This window comes from Hyaena hyaena, unplaced genomic scaffold (genome assembly GCF_003009895.1).
Source record: "Hyaena hyaena isolate Hyena2069 unplaced genomic scaffold, ASM300989v1 scaffold_604, whole genome shotgun sequence".
Lineage (NCBI taxonomy): Eukaryota > Metazoa > Chordata > Mammalia > Carnivora > Hyaenidae > Hyaena > Hyaena hyaena.
In genome coordinates, this window is record NW_024081236.1 from 440,418 (window position 1) to 459,566 (window position 19,149).

Sequence of the window (19,149 nt, forward strand, 5' to 3'; positions counted from 1 at the left end):
TGTGTGTGTGTGTGTGTGTGTGTGTGTGTGAGTGATATGATAGGTAAGACTAGATAGAGCTCATGATTCAAACTGAGACACTTTTCAAAATAGCCTTATTAAACTTTAATGAACATATGAATACACTGCACATATTTAAATGGTAAAATTTGATACATTCTGACATAGGTGCATACCCATGAGACCAGCACCACGATCAAGATAGTGAACATATTACCCACAAAGTTTTTTTCATGCACCTTTATAATCCTTAGCTCCTGCCCTGTCCCCCTCCAATTTCCCCAGGCATCCACTAACCTGTTTCTGTCACTACACATTAGTTTGCATTTTCTAGAGTTTTAAATGAATAGAATAACAAAGTATATATTCCCTTTTGTCTGGTTAATTTGACTTAGCATAATTATTCTGAGAGTCATCCACATTGTCTTGTGTATCAATACTCTGCTATTTTTATTACTGAGCAGTATTCCATTTGATGGATGCACTATACTTTATCCACTCTCCTGTTTATGTTCATTTGTATTGTCTCCAGTTCTTATCTGTTACATATAAAAGCTGCTGTGAGCATTTATTTATGAGTCTTTACATATAGACTTAAGCATTCTTATTTCTAAATAAATACCTATTAAGAGCATGGCTAGATTTGGGGGCAATCCAAGGTGAAAAGAGACAGGATAGGATTATAGGAAAGCAAGAATAAACTGATATGTTCTGGAAAAATCCAGTTCTTAGTCACCCTATCGGCAGGCCACCAGAAGAGTACTTTTCCAGTTGATAGTAATTGGCCTGGCAAAAAGGCAATTTTTAGTTCTACTTAAATACTATGCTTGGCAATAGCATAATGTCAGAGACCACTAGCTGTCTCTCAGTATCTCTTTGCCTCATCTTTTAGAGGAAGGTTTAGTAAACTATGGCCCCTGGGTCATATCCAGCCTGCCACTTGTTCCTATAAATACAGTTTTATTAGGATATAACCATGATCACTCATTTACATTTTGTCTGTGGCTGCTTTTGCACAAAAATAACACAAGTACTTGAATAACTGCAACAGAGACCATGTGGTCCACAAAGCCTAAAATATTTACTACCTTGCTCTTTAGGAAAAGATTGCTGACTCTTGCCCTAAAGTAATAGGATACCAGATTGTTAGTTGGGCACACGATCACCTACCCGGAAGAGGATTTATTTTCTTGGTTTACTTGAAGTGAAGTTCTAGCTAGTGGTTTATAAAGAGAAGTGATATGTGCAAATTTCCAAAAATTATCTTTAAAATGAGGAGGCTTGCCCTTCTCACCCTTTCACCTAGTCCTCTTTTGTACATGTTAGAATGCAGACATACTAGCTGGAGATCCTCCAACATCCTAGACAATGAAGTGGCCTTGAGTATAGAAAATACACACAGTGAAACCACAGAATAGAGAGAATTTGTCTTCCTAATACCATGAGGTACATGCAGATCTGGACTGACTTCAGCAGGCTACATATAAGAAAAAGAAAGAAGCTTCTGCCTTGCTTTATTTGTCTGTTTGGTGGGAAGAGGGGTTCCATCACTCACAGCAAATGTAACCGATGGTATATGTAATACCTTGTATTACAACCAACTTCCATATGTACAACATTCTTAAGGTTATCAATATACTACTAGTCATGGGTATGGATCCTCGGGTAACTTTTTAATCTCCGGAGCCTCAGTGATTTCATCTTTCAATGTAGCCAGTAGAGCAAAACCTCCCTGAGGCTGGAATAGTACTCCATTTACTGTTCAGATTCATTTCACTATGAATCTGTGAGCCTCCTTCACCATAGATACCTTCAAACTTATGTACACCAAGCCTGTGGGTGAGGCATTTTATGAATTGTATTCAATCCTTACTGAGGGTGCTTTCATCAGTTCACCAGTTCCCTTACATTTTTTATTTTTTTGTTGTAGGAAATCAAGTTAGTACAACATTTTCTCTTGATTTCCTTGGCAAAAATGTATATAATAAGATATATTTGTTTTGTGGCAGTGGAAACATTGTGATGAAATGAAAAATTCAGAAACACCAAGGTGGCTCAGTCAGTTGAGCATCATACTTCATTTAGGTCATCATCTCACAGCTCGTGGGTTCAGGCCCACATCAGGCTCTGAGCTGACAGCCCAGAGCCTGAAACCTGCTTTGTATTGTGTTTTTCTTTCTCTCTTGGCCCCTCCCCTGCTCGTGCTCTGTCTCTCTTTCTTTCAAAATAAATAAACATTAAAAATTTATAAAAAGAAAAGAAAAATTCAAAACCCTTGATCAAACTATATACCCATGTTATATATGATTGATTAATAAAAATCAAATCATATATGTTTATATGTGTATATAACACTGATAGTGCAGGTAAATACATCTGTATATTATAGTAAAAATTCACATATAGAAACAATAGTTTGAATTAATTATAATGCTTTTTTAAATACAAATTATTTTATGGAAACATCATTCTGAGTTTTATATATCCATAAATTGAAAAATGCATCTCACCTATTACAACTACTTTTTTTTGCCCCCACTTCTTTTTCTATGTACTTTGGTGGCATGCATATTTGTATTAAAGAAGTCATTGAAAATAGAAGCATTAATTTATTTGAAGAAACTTACATCTCTATTACTCAGAGTAGATAAAAACAGCTGCTGTGTCTGTAGCTACTGAGGCTCTTGTCTCTAGGACCACAGCTACAATTAAGATTGCATCCACCATATTCAGTATATTATAGTAAAATAAGTGAATGTGATTCGGGCTGCAAAATCAGTTGTGTAAAAAATAAAATCACTTTTATTTCCATTTTCTTTAAATCAAGGTCTAAGTTCAAATCCACCATTCTTGCAGGGCTTTTAATGAATTATTTAGGGGGTGGGGGGCTCCCTCCTCCCAAGATTGTGCAAAGGTCAAGCCTGGGGCATCTGGTCACTGCTGCTAGACTCTCAAGCTTCTGCCTCCATGAGCCCCAGAGGCACAGGCACAGTTTTTCATGCTAGGAAACTTGGACCCAACGTCTAGCCTCCCTTGAGCCTCTGAAGTTTTGCAAATGCTCAGTACACTATTGCCAGGAATATAACAGCTCTGGTCTTCACTGAAAACCTACTATCTGACCTCTTGGAAAAATCCCTCTCCGTTTCTCTACCCTCTTATCCTCCCTTGTGGAGTTTCATTCTCTCTCTGTTTCTCTCTTAGTCTCTCTACCCTCTGTCTCTGTCTGTCTCTCTCTTAATATCAGTTCTTCAATGAGCCCAAGGTTTTCAAGATGAGGAAGAACCCAATGACTCTGAAACATTTCTGTTTCAGCTTAGCCAAAATTGCTGGAGAAAGAAAATACTCAGCTTAATTCAGAGTTTCTCCTCCTCAGTAGTATTGACGTTTTAGGCTGGAAAATTCCTTGTGAGGGTCTCTCCTGTGTACTACATGTTTGGCAAGTATCCTTGGACTCTACCCATTAGATGGCCATAGTTCCCTCTCTTACAAATTGTGACAGCCAGAAAGGTCTCCAGACATTAACAAATGTTCTGTTGAAGGCTAATTTATCCCCTTTGAGAAGTTTCTAACCTAATGGCAAAAGGAGAAAATACAGGCTAAAAAAGATATTTTTTTAACAAATTGGCCCCAAAGTCATTTATAAGATGCTTCAAAGAAACTAGGCTATGTGTCTTAACTCAGTTGTCTCATTTTACCCTCACATGTAACTTATACTGCAATTATTACAATTTTCCTTATTTTATAGTTGAGAAAAATGATACTGGATTATTTAGGGTCCACTTAGAAGTCAGAATTCACAATGGTTATTTAAACAAAGAGATTTTAAGTTGAAGACCTCTCAATAAGTATTAAGTTATTAACTAGGTAACTGAAAAGTTAAAAAGAGAAGTCTACAATGTGATGGGCTAGTAAGCTGGCTCTGTGTTGTGAGTTAGGGAATGGCCTTTCTTTTTAGTGTTTTCCAATGTTCATTGTGTACTTGCTCCTTCGCTCGCTAATGCCAAGCTACCAATTTGACATCACTGAGCACAAAGCTGGGGAGAGAAGAACAAAATCAGCTTATGCTAGCTACTACAAGGATCTCCCGCACACCACAGACACTAAGGTATCACCAAGGTAGCAACTGTAGGAAGGAGTTGCAACACCTAGAACTCAGAAAACAAAGAATTAGGTAAATTATGAAATTCCATAAAGTTTGTTGAAATTATGAATAGCTAGAGGATTGGAAAAGGGCTTTAAGGAGTTGAAACCCTGACCTCTAAGGAGGAGGTGCTGCTTCACCAGTGCTGGAATCTTTGATCTTCTAGGAGGGACCCTCGTGTTCTAGGCCCCAAATATATGAAGGGTGGGCACCAGTAGCAATTTATGGATGCTGGTGTCTTTAAGAGGGTGCATTAAAGCTGGTCCTGCAAACACTGGAACAACCACAAATTGGACGTGGCTGCTTCCACAGGAAGGAATTGCCTCTGTTGGAGTGACGAAGTATTGCTATGGAGATACCAACAGGGAAGCAAACAGACGGAAAGGAAAGAGCCCCTTCCTCCTACTGGCTTTGTAAGAGCCCTGAAGGGCAGAGCCCAACAGGGTCCTTTACATTATCAATGAGTAAAAAAATGTTTTCTTCTCTTGATACTGATCTATAACTTGCTTATCAATGGATTACATGACAGTTTTGATCTATGGTGGCAACATTTTTTTTTAAACATGATCTTCGTTCCTTCATGGAATCAAATGCACCAAAAATGAATGGAAATGAAGATTTCACTTGAGGAAAAGAATCTGGGTACCAGACAAGTATTCTTATCATAAGTCTTCAAGATAATCACCAAACCAACTAAACACATAGTAGAGAAAAAAAATCTCATACAATCCAAGCATTTCAATTTGTTGAATCTCATGGAGTCCAAGCAAGTGATCTGTTCTGAACAAATTTTGTTTCAGATATATAGGACAGAAATATTGTGTTAGAATGGCTAAATGGAGCTGAAATATGGAGGAATTTGAAGGTTTCCTTCCACTAAACAAGCAAATCACAGATGAAATGGAGATAGAGAAAATATAAAATGCCAATATAAATTGGTTCAGGGCTCTAAACACACACACTGCATACACACATGTGCATGCACACACACACACACACACACTGCATCTACACACACACTGCATACACATACAAAAATACAGATAAACTAAATAGAAAAGATATAGACCTTGATAGAATTTATATGCCAATGATTATAAGGTACTTCATTAATTTATTTACCACTAAGGAGAAAAGGTGCCACTTAAATTGTGACACATTTGTACTTGTAAAATACATCACAACATCAGAGATGTTAAAATGTGAAAAACATTTACCGTAGAATCTATGATATATGGTAGAAACAAAAGGTACAAGAAATCAAGTAAATGGATTTGTAAGAACATATTAAGTTAGAGAATGTACACTGAGAAGAAAAAATGCTTTCAAACACCTTAGTACACAACTCTTCAGTTATATGAATATTTTATTCTTCTATGGTTTTTCTACATCTTCAACAAACAAAAAACTGGAAGAGGTAATTGTTTTTTTCCCCCCTAGTATATAGAATTACAATTTAATCTAAGGAAGGTTTTTCTAGTAGTAAATTGCATTACTTTGTATCCTTCAAGAAGAAGACATCAAGATGGGATTAGAAATGACAGAGGTGTGTCAGGTGACAAAGCAGGGAAGAAGGAGAAGGCCTTCAGACTGATGCAAGTGTAGTGCTGGTAGAAGGAGAGAGGGAAGGAAACAGGATTGGGAAAGGGAGTCTCAGACAGGTTTGGCAAGGCTAACAGGAAGCTCCAAACCCAGGTCACTTGTTAGAAGAGTAATATGTCTCATTGAAATAGGCTTGCTTTTAGCCCCTGCAATGCTCAGTCATTGCATGGGAGCAGTCACCGGAAGTGTGACGAAAATGGTGAGATCCAGAGGGCTGGTGTCTAGAGCTGTCAGTCAGTTATATCCTCTGAAGCATGAGAACTGAGCGATTTTCATATCTCCAGCATAAGGTCCAACAAGAGCTGGGGGAACACTGAGGATTTTTTTTTAGTAATATGTGAAAATAAACTATAATCCAATCTTTTAGAGTGAAATTCAGTCCAAAGGCAGGAGACAAACCATATGAACCAGGTAAGTCTTTCTAATAGCTGTAATCTCACTACTGTACAAATCTATATTGTGATCTACAATTGATGAAACTTTAGGAGCAAAAATCACAGCTGGAAATGAAAGACATTTAAATTGCAAGGATCTTACTGAGCATGTAGCAAATGATGATGTAGAAGCAATATTTACAAGTCTACTGATGATGCCAAATTAAATGGAATAGTAATAATGAGCACAGTGTATTCATATACAGAATGACTTTAGCCATTTAATTACTGTGCTGGTCTAACATGATAAATGCACCTGGACACAAATTAATGGCAAATAGTTCCTAGAACAAAGCATTCAAGAAATCTGTGTATACTAAATAAAACAGTGTTTGCAGTATGTGGCCAGAAATAATTCTGACATTAGAGAACAGAGTTGAGGCAGCAGAATTCTAATTATATATTGAAAGTGGCTCTGGCAGATGAGTGAACTACTACTTGATTATAAATGTGCTATTTTAGCAGGTAGGGTTAGACTCAGAAATAACATTTATTGCACAAAATGGCTCTCTATGCCCTGGGATAGAAGAATGAATGCTTATTCTCTCCCTCTACTGAGTCTGAATTCACACTGAACACCCACAATCACTGAAGTTATAAATCTTGACAGGTTAAACCAAGTGTCTCTTTTTCTCAAGCTCTTTCACTGAGAGAAATATGGATGACACCAGGGAAAGAAAGGTCATTCATTAGCAGATGCTACACAATGTCCATGTCATTCCCAATGAGCTTAATCAATGACAGCCTCTCTTTTTCACTCTTCCTAAGACGGAGATGATGGATGGGACCTCATGGCAATTTTTATTTTTTAAAGTTAAATAAAAATTATCTACAACAGGATGCAAAGAAACCTATATGCTATCTAAGGCTTATGAGTACATTACTAGTCAATAAAAATTACTTTGTTAAAATATCATTTTTGTAAACGATATCGGTCTTTAGAGTTATGAGTCTTTTATTCACAGCCTTAAAATGATAATCTGTTTCATTTAGGGTCTTATGCAGAGATTAAGTTCCCTTCTTAAAAATGGCTACACAGACTTATGTATAAATTTGCAATTCTAAACATAGTAAACTTTTATTGATTTTTTAGTTTATTCAGTTTCTTCCCTAAATGTGTATATAGAGAGAACCAGTATACCTGGTGAATGGAGTAAGAAGTTAATGCAGTGTATAATCACTGTATTTTGAGCTACAAGACATACTCTTATATTTGAGAAAGAGTTCCTATGTCTGTTAGAGTTCCCACCCCTTCCCTTATTCTCAGAATGTATACTTACTAGAAAGCTGACTCTAATCCAAACTTATGAGTGAAACATTTGAGCAATGCTTATGAACCAATCAGCTCATTCTATCCCCCAACATTAGATGGTTTGGGGATAGGTACATACTTCTACCAGGTCAATCAGAACTCCAAAGTCTCAATGCAAATACTTTTGTTTGAGTCTACAGAGTAGTACATTTACTCTCTCCTGCTGAATATGAACTTGTATGGACCAGTTCCCTGATAGCAAGATGCTACCAGGTAGGACCTGAGACTAAAGCCAGCAGAAGAGAAGGCAATGCTAGAGAGAATAAATAAATTGAGCCTTAAAAATATCATCTAATTACCTAGTATGGCAATACCAGACATTTTAGTTCTCTGAGCCTATATATTTTCCTTTTAATGAGAGAGATCAGATTAAATCAGATTGGGCAGATTTGAATCAGATTTTTGTACCCCCAAGCAGATGTGTCCTGACTTTCAGATCACCCATCAGATGACAAAAAGACAAAGTAATTGGAAGTGAACCTGAAACTAACTTTAATATATCATGTTAAATATGCCACTATTCTTCCTTAATACGTATAATAATTGAATGAGCTAGAAATGCTGAAGATAAAGGAGTAAGCTGTTTGAGAACTGGGTGTGCTATATCATACCAAGCTTCCTTTCCTTAATAGAAAGTACTCTGAGCAAGCTTATTAAGGTATCCACAATTCATGCTATCATTCAACAAATGTTTACTGAGTGTCTACTCTTAGCGGGTGCTGTGTTAGTGAGAATTGCAGAATGCTCAGTGTATAAAAACTCTTTTCAACCCCCTGCACTAAAAGACTTGACCAAAGTGTAGTAGGGTTTATAGTAACATAAGGTCATGTTCCTTAGGATGACCCAGCCCCTTATTAAAATGCCTTCCTGAGAAAGCTCAACACTACCAGGAAAATTTTGTCTGAGCTAGCCAACACCTGACCATAAGCCCCTGACCTTTCTTTGTTAGAAATTTACTTAAAAAGTTCTTACAGCTATGAATATGTATCTCTTATAACTCAGAATGTCTCTCAAGAACCTGAGAGCCATTCCTTTGAAATGTAACCATCAGCAAAGATGGGGCCTGTGTCTCTCAGTCTCTCTGGGGAGATAGAAACATAACTTTAGAAACTGCAAGCTAGTAGATGCAGCTGACCTAATCACATGTACACTAACTATCCTTTTGTAATTTTAACTTCTCTGACTCAACTGAATCCCCCCTTTCCCACCCCCTCCCTCATTCTCCCTTTAAAACATCCAATCAAACAGATGAACATAGGGAAAGGTAAGGAAAAATAACCTAAAAACAGAGATGGAGGCAAACCATAGGAGATTCTTAAATATAGAGAACAAACTGAGGGTTACTGGAGGGGAGCGGGTGGAGGGATGGGCTAAATGGATGATGAGCATTAAGGAGGGCACTTGTTGGATTGAGCTCTGGGTGTAACATCTAAGTGATGAATCACTGGGTTCTACTCCTAAAACCAATACGACGTTGTATGTTAACTAGCTTGAACTTAAGTAAATAATTTAAAAAAACACACCCAATCACCTTCTGCACAAATCAGAACAGAGCCCAGCTCTTTTTCCTACTGTCAGAAGTTACTGAATAAAATTCGTTTTTATAGCTTTAACTAATGTCAGCTCTGTTTGTCTTTGACATTAGCTATGGGCGATACTATAATAAACATACAAAAAATGGCTCCTTCCTCAGAGACCTTACATTCTACCACAATATGGAAATACAACACAATTAATTAAGCAGAATTATTTTCTAAATGTTTTGAAGTGTTCTATGAAATATTAACTACAGATATGACATTATAGGTAGGTTCAGCAAAATACATTCTTCAGGACATGGCATTTGAGCTAACTTTGGTATAAGAATTAATCAGGTGAAGAGAAATCAGTAAAAGCTTTGCATCCAGAAAGGATAACACTAGTGAAAACTTTTGGCAGAAGGGAGCTAAGCATGTTTGAGAATCTGAAGAAAGCCCAGTGTGGCTGAATCACTGAGAGCTTGTGGCAAAGGAAGGAGGGAGAAAGCAGGGGCCAGGTCAAGAGAAGCCTGGAGGATGTTTCAAAGATTTAGGTCTTTATTCATAAAGCAACAGTATTTCATTGATGAATTTAATTAGAAGTACCACATGATTGTATCTGTAATTTTTTAAATATTCTGATTACCTAATGTAAAATGGTTAACGGAAGGATGTATGTGATGTTGGGAGTTCCATTAGGAGGCTGTCATAGTAATTCAAATGGGAAAGGGTTGGCATTTATCAACATGTAAATCAAAGTAATTAGATTCAATGGGTGTTTCTGAAATAAGTTAAAATTTTGTCATTGATTAGATATGGGTGTATAAGAACCAAGAGATGCTTAAAGTGGTCCTTGCCTTTCTGGTTTATACAAGAAGTAGTGGTTTTGTTTCTCAAGACAAGGAGACTAAAGAATAGACTTGAGACATGCTGGGGAATCTAAGGTCACTTTTGTCAGGTGGAATCTGAGGTATCTGGAGAAATACATCGGGGGAGTTGAGAAGACAGAACCTGGACCTCAGAGGACTGATAGCAATATGCGTATATATATATTCGAAAGTAATTGGCACATCAAGAGCAAATGAAAATCCACAGGCAACAAGAATTAGCCTGGGAAAGGAACTGAATCCTTCTGAAATCCCTGTGGTCTCATTCTCCTCTATCAGATTTTTAAATGTTGAAATCCCTTTAAGGCTCCATCTCAGTGTATAAGAACAGAAAGAAGATGGGGTACCACAGAGAGCAAGAAGAGAGAATACTTCAAAGTGGAAGGAGTGCTTAACAGTATTAACTGTTATTGAGAGGTCAAGTAAGATTTAGACTGATTAATGTCCATTTGATTCCATTTTATGGGGCTCATTGTTTACTATAGTAAAAGTTGTGACAATGAATATCACAAATTAAAGTGGAATCTTAAAAATGAGCCCAGAATCTTAGTATTTATGCACCTCATTCTGTTTTGCTTTTTAATCAAAAGATGAACACATGCAAAGTGAATCATTGTGATTCCTGATGAAACCTATCCCTTGAGGTACATTTGAAATGTGATTTTTTTTTTTCTGTTTTGAAGTGATAGTGGTCTGAAAGCAGGATCTGAACGGAAGCTACTTCCAAATGCAGAGAACAACCTGATAATAATATTGTCATTGCCTCTAACATTCACCTAGCAAAAACTTTATTCTAATTAAAGAATCATAGCTTTTGCAGCTAAAAATAGAGTTGCAGCTAAAGTTGGAACTACCAAATAAAGCAGTTCTACATCAGCAGTTGGACAAAAGGAGTTAGTCTGTGTTCACTGATTCAAAGGAACACCTAGCCAGATCTGTTTCAATGGCACCTTCTAAGCAAATGGGAGCTGAAGAATTGGGTTTGGGCTGCTTAGTTACATTCTCTGTTAAGACATAGGTGGAGTCTCATAGTCTGGGGAAAAGAAGGACTCTCTAATCCCTTCTCCTAAGTAGTTTTCTTAGTCAATAATTCCCTGAAAGTAGTCTGTTAAGAAAAGATAATACTTAGCAAAGTTGAGATGAGATCATTGTTTGGTGAAATGGGATATATGTCAGTATGAATCTTTGTGAAAGTGAGAAATGAAGCAGGCCAAACCTTATTCACTGTCAGGTGCAACTTCACCCACATAAGCTGTTCTCAGAGACATCTGCAGAAACAGAACAAGTGCTGCTCTTTAGACCAAGTTTCTGTCTTAAATTTAAGGGACAGCTGCTTTTATTTGGGAAAAGATAAGAGTATACATTTCAAAACATGTGCCCCTTTCAAAGCTCAGCAATTTCAACAACAGGAGACACTGGTCTTTTTTCTTACATTTCTACAGATCTTGTAACAACAGGTCATTCTTTCAAAAAAAAAAAAAGCATACGCGGAGTACCTATTATTTATTAAGATATTCTTAGGTACTGGGACGTAAATTAAGATATGTGATACCCTTTACCTCAAGAAATACATGTTGTGTGGGACCAGGCATACAATTATGTATATTACAAGTTGGAAATGATAATCGATGTAACAGAAATGATAAAACCTTAGTTTATGAGCATAATTCATTCTGGGAACATGCTTGTAATCCAAGGCATTTGTATATCAAAGTGAATTTCAAGAACCATTGGCTCAGTTGTGATCATGTGACATTCAGCAACATGTACTACTTGTATTACAAGACATCATTCATTTATCAAGTTAAAATGTATTACAAATGTTAGCTGGTCTTGGGGAACAATTGCAGAACAAGTTACTCACAATCCAAGGTTTTACTGTGCAAGAAAACTGGAGTGCCTGCATGGCTCAGTTGGTTAAGCATCCAGCTTTGGCTCAGGTCATGATCTCCTGGTTTGTTAAGTTCAAACTCAGCATCAGGCTCTTTGCTGTTGGCTTAGAACCGGCTTCAGATCTGCTGTCTCCCTTGCTTTCTGCCCCTCCCTTGCTTGCACTCTCTCTGGCTCTCTCACAGAAATAAACATTAAAAAAAAAGAAATCTAAGAAAACTAATAAGAGAACATGCACCTAGAATGAGTGAGGAAAGATTGGCTTTATAGCCAATCTGTGTGTATGTGCCACACAGAGCTAAACTTGATGTGAGCTCTGTTATTATTAATAAGGGAGACCGACACATTGGCTTATGGAGAGAGGGAACTGCTTGAGAAAAGAGAACAATGGAAAGACATTGCTTATTGAAAAAAATAGTTGTCTGAGGGCGAAGTAAAGGGAAACAGAAAGCAATGATTGTTTCTATTCTATCTGAAGGTTAACACATGGCAAAGAACTTACAGATTTGTTTTAATTCTTTACTGTATATAAAATGCAAGATAGAGTAAAGCAGGAGGAAAGAGGAATTCTTTTAGTAAAGATGGAGAAGAATACAAAGAAGCATTCATTATATTCTGTTATTGGGAGTGTGATTCAAGAGGCTGACTCTGTTCTGAGTACCTGCACTTATAAGCTGTGTGACCTTGGGGAAGTTACTCAACATCACTGAACCTTGGTTTGCTTATCTATAAATGGACATATTAATACTGCTCTTTTTTCAGGGTATATGGTGTATTGATGCAATACATGCAAAACCTTTGGGTCTGTGCCTAGTAAACAGTAATTACATATAATATTTTGTCTTTATTTTTGTCCAGAAAGCTTCATCTACTAGTTATTTGCTGGTGAATGGGAGTTAGCATTATTATCAAGTTATTTAAACTCAAAAAGAAAGTAAAGAATTTCAGACAAATCTAGGTAATTCTCCCTCTTCTTCTGTTTTGCTTTCTTTGTCTTATTATAAGGTAAACAAAATATGGTGGAACTGGGAAAGCTAGGAGTCACAGGTTTTCAAAGTAGTCTTTAACTCAGTCAAAAGAAACTCAAAAGGTTGTAATATCCACCAGAGGCCACCACAAATCTAGGTCAAGTTTGTATACTGTTTGTCCCATTTTTCTCCCTAGTCTTATTCTGACACCCTTTCAGAACATCCTTTGCCTCATTTCTCTGGTCTTCAAGATATCAGTTTTCCTTAAACTACTCCATTCTTAACGAAAGTTTTTCTAAAATTTTCCTTTTCTCAATTCCAGTGATAATCCTAAGCATTCATTACTACTATCTGCCTCATGGAATTGATTTGGTTATCTAATTAAAGTAATGCAGAGTACGGCTTGAGAGAACATAAATGTCCCACAGGATATTCATGTTTTGTTACTGTGAAGGAAATGCCAGTTATTAGAAAGCGGTAGGAATATACATGTTAACACACAGGACAATGGCTTGGGTTTCTGCCTGTTTAATACTGAATTTTCCAGGATTTCAAATATATGAACTCAGTGCTGCAGCTCTAAGGAAAAATCTTTTCTATCATCAGAAGTAATGAAAACCCTCAACAGATACCTTGAAGCTCTTCTGATTTAAAAAAATCAGCAGTTTTATTTCAAATGCATTACCTCATTTGATCTTGACAGTAACCCTTTATGGCAAGCAGGGCAGGCACTGTTGCCCTTAAGTGGTGTACCAGCTACTCATATGGGGTATGTGGGTGGCTCAGTTGGTTGTTAAGTATCTGACTCGGTTTTGGCTCAGGTTATGATGTCATGGTTTGTGAGTTCCAGTGCTTCATCAGGCTCTGTGCTGACAGTGCAGAGCCTGCTTGGGATTCTCTTTCTCCCTCTCTCTCTGCCCCTCCCCAACTCACATTGTATCTCTCTCAAAAGTAAGTAAACTTTATTTTTAAAAAATGATGTACCAACTACTCATATATCTCAATGTTACACATGAAAGTTTTTTCAGAACTCAAAATTTGTGGACTTTTTTTTTTACTTCTCATAAATGTAATCATAGTATTAATTTTGAAGAATTTTAAAATTTTATTCTACAATGAATATTCAAAGTATGAGAATTGTAGGTAAAATTAATGTTCTTCTGGCTCAAAATAGTAAATATATAGAAAAAAAACTAGTTTGACTTCCAAGACTAATTAGGCTAAAGGTTGCTTAGTAGCTCCCACTACTTACTGAGTAAACTCCAAGAAGTTGCCAGGCTAATGGAAAAACAAACACCAGATGATCTTCTGTGTTTCAATGGCTCCACTCACAGTCTCCTCTTAGGTCTTCAGCAACTCAGTAAAACCCGTGTTCATTGTTTTTCACTTAGTAAGCATTTATATCATTTTAGAATCATAAGTACCAAATACTAAAAGTGAAAGTAACCTTAAAACCTGTTTATACCAGACCCTATTTTGAAGATCGGAAGAACAGGTGTCTAGGAGCCATAAAATTAACAGATTTGTTGCAGGTCACAAATGTCACAAATAGAAATCTGGCATTATGTCTTGGTTTCCTAACTCATATTCCAAGACTGTTCTATACCCCAGACCCCACACCACAGTCAGTTCTGTGATCCGGTCCCACACTTCAACCAGGCAGGTTAAAACCCATCAACTATCTCTTCCCAAAAAGCATCCACTTGTAAAGCTATTCCTCTATCTGCATGTTAATGGTGATGTCTTTCTCCTCTCCTTTCCCATTAATCAATCAAACATGTCTATTAGAGAAATCCACTTCCTTCTTTTTAACTCTCCTTCACACAAATCATTCTGGATTGCATCATCATGCTTGGGTCTGTGCCCTGATTCATCCTTCTGACTCTATTCTTATCTCCTATCCTTCCTACTATAGCTTAGACAAATATCCTAAGATGCAAATCTGATCATGTCATGCATCTTATTAATAACCTCTTTCAATAATGATGACCAACAACCCACTTAGCATTTATTAAGTGTAGTCTTTAGACTCATTAGCTCTTTCAATCCTCATAATGTATTGATGAGGAAACTGGCACGGAGAGGTGAAGGATCTTGTCCAGAGTCCCAGCTAGTAAGTGACTAATAGGATTCAGACTCCAGAATGCAGGCTCTTAATACACTGTGCCACCTCCATTGCTCACTGGGATTCTTACTACAAAGTTTGAACTCTACCCATACCAAGAAGCCTGTTGAATACGGAGAAAGCTGAATGGTACGACTCACCATTCTTGCCATTACCTGGATTCCGTGGATATTCTTAAACCAGACTAAATCTTCTAATTCCCCTAACCCCTATATTTTCTCCTTTCTCTAGCCTAGCTGGGATTGAGAATATAAGAAATTCTAACTCATGGGAAAATATGATATTCTTTAAATTTTATGAAATTCAAAATAAACATAATGTTAAAACCATTAAGTGTAAAGAAAGCAATGAAGCTGTTTTTTTTTCTTTGATAGAAAAATATTTCAAATACCAAATACTTAATACTTGTTTCTAATATTTTTGGAGTTTTGCTTTCCTGGAGCCATGAACCTGTACTTAACCTGCCTATTAGATAAGCTGGCATGGTCTCCTGGGGTTCTCTTACCAATTATGCCTTTTGCCTGACTAAACTAGATTTTTCAAAATTCCAGAAAACTTACTCCATCTTAGAATGGTCTTCCTGCATCTATGTTAGCCTTTCAACTTTCTTCCTTCACAAGATGCTGCACATTTTGCCTAATGCAGCCCTTAAGCATACTGCCCATTTATTGGTCTGTCTCCTCAACAGAGTCATTGTATAACCAGGTCCTGTTACAACTTAGCAGATGGCAAGTAACCAATTCAATTTTATAAATCAAATTAATACATGAATTAGAGTTGAATCCTATCATTGTGCTGTATCTGTATAACAAGGTAAGAATTCAGAGACCTTGTTTCTAATCCTGAGTTTATAGTTAAATGTTCTATAATCATGAGCACCATCTCTCCATTTCATTAACAAACACAATTTTCAGATAAATGTGTTTACCTTTACACCATAGGGACTTCTTGAAACTAAAGGAGATACTGTGAATAAATGCAATTAAAATAAAAATTATAGTCAAAGAAACTTGTAGTATTTTCATAATTATAAACTGTATCAGTATCTGTGAATATTTGATACTTACCGAATATCAGTGACAGTCAATAAAAGGATACCACCATGGAATTCAGCTCTTGAGTCTTTAAACTGGATATTAACCAGAACCTTTACCATATGAAGGAAGACAAGTGGAAGACAAGATGGAAGCCCATTATTTAACAGAGTCAACAGAAAGTTCAAGGGATCTGGCTACTGGCTTAATTAAGCTTTTTAACAAACTAGCATTGGATAAATAAGCATGAAATGAAAAATGAGTGATTACATAATGAGCTAAATTTCATTCCACCCTTTCCTACTGGGGTCAGTTGAGAAATTGTTCTAGCTGGAGGGAACTGGGAAAATTTCTTCTGCTGTAGGTTGGAGGTCGGGGTGATATAACTCATTATGAGGTAGATGCCCTGCCTACGTCTCCACTAATCTTTTGATTGAAAGAGTACAAAGTATATGTATGTTCTGTTTTGAATGTACATATACTACTTATTTCTAAAATTGAAAAGAGTGTTTCATCTGGGTAGAAGGCTTCACTAAGAGGCAAGTGACTTGATGCCAAGATTTGTTCCTTACGCTATATGTATGGCCTAGGCAACTTATTGAACTTCTGTCCATCTCAGTTTCCTTGTTTAAAAAAATTAGTAGAATATATTTGTTGCATCTATCATGCAGGATTATTATATGGATTATATATACCATATATAATTAGTATATAGATTATATATACCATATATGTATACATATATGTATATGGTATATATATATGTATATGGTATATATATACTATATATGGTATATATATAGTATATTATATATGTGGTATATATAATATATATGGTATATATATACTATCCATATACTAATTATATATGGTATATATAATCCATATAATAATGGATTATTATTCACTACCAAGAAAGGTAGTGAGAATGTTTGGTTTGAAGCATGCAAAACTCTTCAAGGGTTGGAAAACCTAGCTTCTACAGCACAATAAAATCATCAATAAGCACACTGGTATTAAAGTGAGTCTAGTTCTTACAATTAGAGTGTCTAAGATACACAGACTGATGGCCTTCCTAACAGTATAAATATTAGGTAAACCACAGCCACTATAGGGATTCTTTGAATTTGTGGTCTCTAAGAAATAGCAGGGGCTGGGGCAGGAAGTGATATTTGTTAAAATGCAGATGTCTAAGCCTCATCTTTCAGGGTTCAGTAATTAACAGTTCAATAATTTGAGGATGGATCCAAAAGCTGCATTTTTAATGAGCATCTCAAGTAATTCTTTGGATGCTTCAAGGATCACACCTCAAGAAGAGCCTCTATCCTATAAGTTGTCTGGTATAAACAACCAACTGTACTGTCAGCTTTTACAATGATGTTTTATTTACTCACCACCATTGAAGAAGGGGAACTACTCTGTATAATTATTTTCCAGATAATTGAGTCTTCCTTTAAAAAATGAACATTTTATTTATTTTTAAAACTATTTCATGATATTATATCTTTAAATATAGTACAAATATTTGAACTTCCAGACTCAGTATCTTTCCTATGATAATCAGTCTTACCATGAGTTGATGCAATAATGTTTTTGGTGTTACTAAGGCACAGAGTAAAATTTGTCTATATTTTTGATCCGTGGTACTTACCAATTTAAAATTTTGAGGTAGTATATTATGTTCTTTTTTAATAGTTTATTTTGAAATAATTTCAGTCTTAAAAAGGCACGTAATAATGTTTTATGATGACACATGATAACTACACTTATCGTAGTAAGCATAGGGTAATATATAGAACTATCAAATCACTATGGTGTACACCTGAAATTAATATAATATTGTATGCCAAGTATACTTCAGTAACAATTTTAGAAAACAAGTAGAGTATAGAAAAATCTCCCATATCCACTGATTCTCCAGCTGTTAAAATTCTATTCTGTTGTGTTTACTCCATAACCTCTCTCTCCCTACAAACTTGCATGTGCATATACACACATATACATATAGATTATCAGTCCTTTCTGAGCTATTTAAGAGGAAGCTGCAGACAGAATTTTTCCAACATCTTTAAATATTCTAGTGTTAAGTTCATCCAGATAAGGAAGTACTCTCCTATCTAATCACCGTACAACTTTCCAAATCAGGAAATCAACACGAACATACAGTACAATCCTATGTCCAGCTATGTCTTTTGTTGTTCTTGTCCAGGATCTCATTCAGGAACACCCATTAATTTAATTGCTATATTAATACAATCTTCCTCAAACTGCAAAAGTTTCTCATCCTTTCTTTGTCTTTAATGTCTTATACAGATTTAATGTCTTAGATTCTTCAATCTGTAGGATGACCCTTAACTGGATTGTCCAGTATGACCTCATGACCAGACCCATGTCATGCTTCTTGGAAAAATTAAAAAAAAAAAAAAAGATTGTTTGCTCTTCTTAGTCTTTTTGATGCTTCATACCAGAGACATAGATTATCTATCTGTCCCATCACTGATGATGTTAACCATAAATGCCTGTCTATTGTGTCTGCCCCACTGTAAATTCACAATTTCCCCCTTTGTAATCAATGAGTATTTTCCTAGAGTATGCTAATATCCTTTTTTATCAAACTTCTGCACATCAGCTTTAGAAATCTTATGACTTCTTTTTTAAAAAATTTTTTAATTTAACATTTATTTATTTTCAAGAGACAAAGATAAAGGGAGACACAGAATCTGAAGTAGGCTCTAAGCTCTGGGCAGTCAGCACAGAGCCCGGTGCAGAGCTCAAACCCACAAACCATGAGATCATGACTTGAGCTGAAGCCAGACACTTAACCGGCTGAGCCAGCCAGGCACCCCTTTTGTGATTTCACAACATGTTTACAGCATTCTTTAAAAATCTGCCACAACAAGATATTCTAGGCTCTTTTTGGGCTTTCCTTCTCATAGCCCTAGAATTTTGTATTTTTCTACTATTTCGATAAAGAGCCCTGATGGTTCTGGAAACCAAGATCTGAGTACTAGATATGTTAATTTCTACTCAGGTACCGTTACTTTTAGGTCTTTTAGAAGGCAGTGCTATGTAATATATGTATTTGTGATATATACATATGTGATATATATACACATATCATGGATTCCAACATCAGAGGTCATTCTGCCCTCTACTCTTAGAATATTTTGACATTTTCACAATGTTTTTCCAATCCATGAGCAAGGAATGTTTTTCCATTTCTTTGTGTCTTCTTCAAT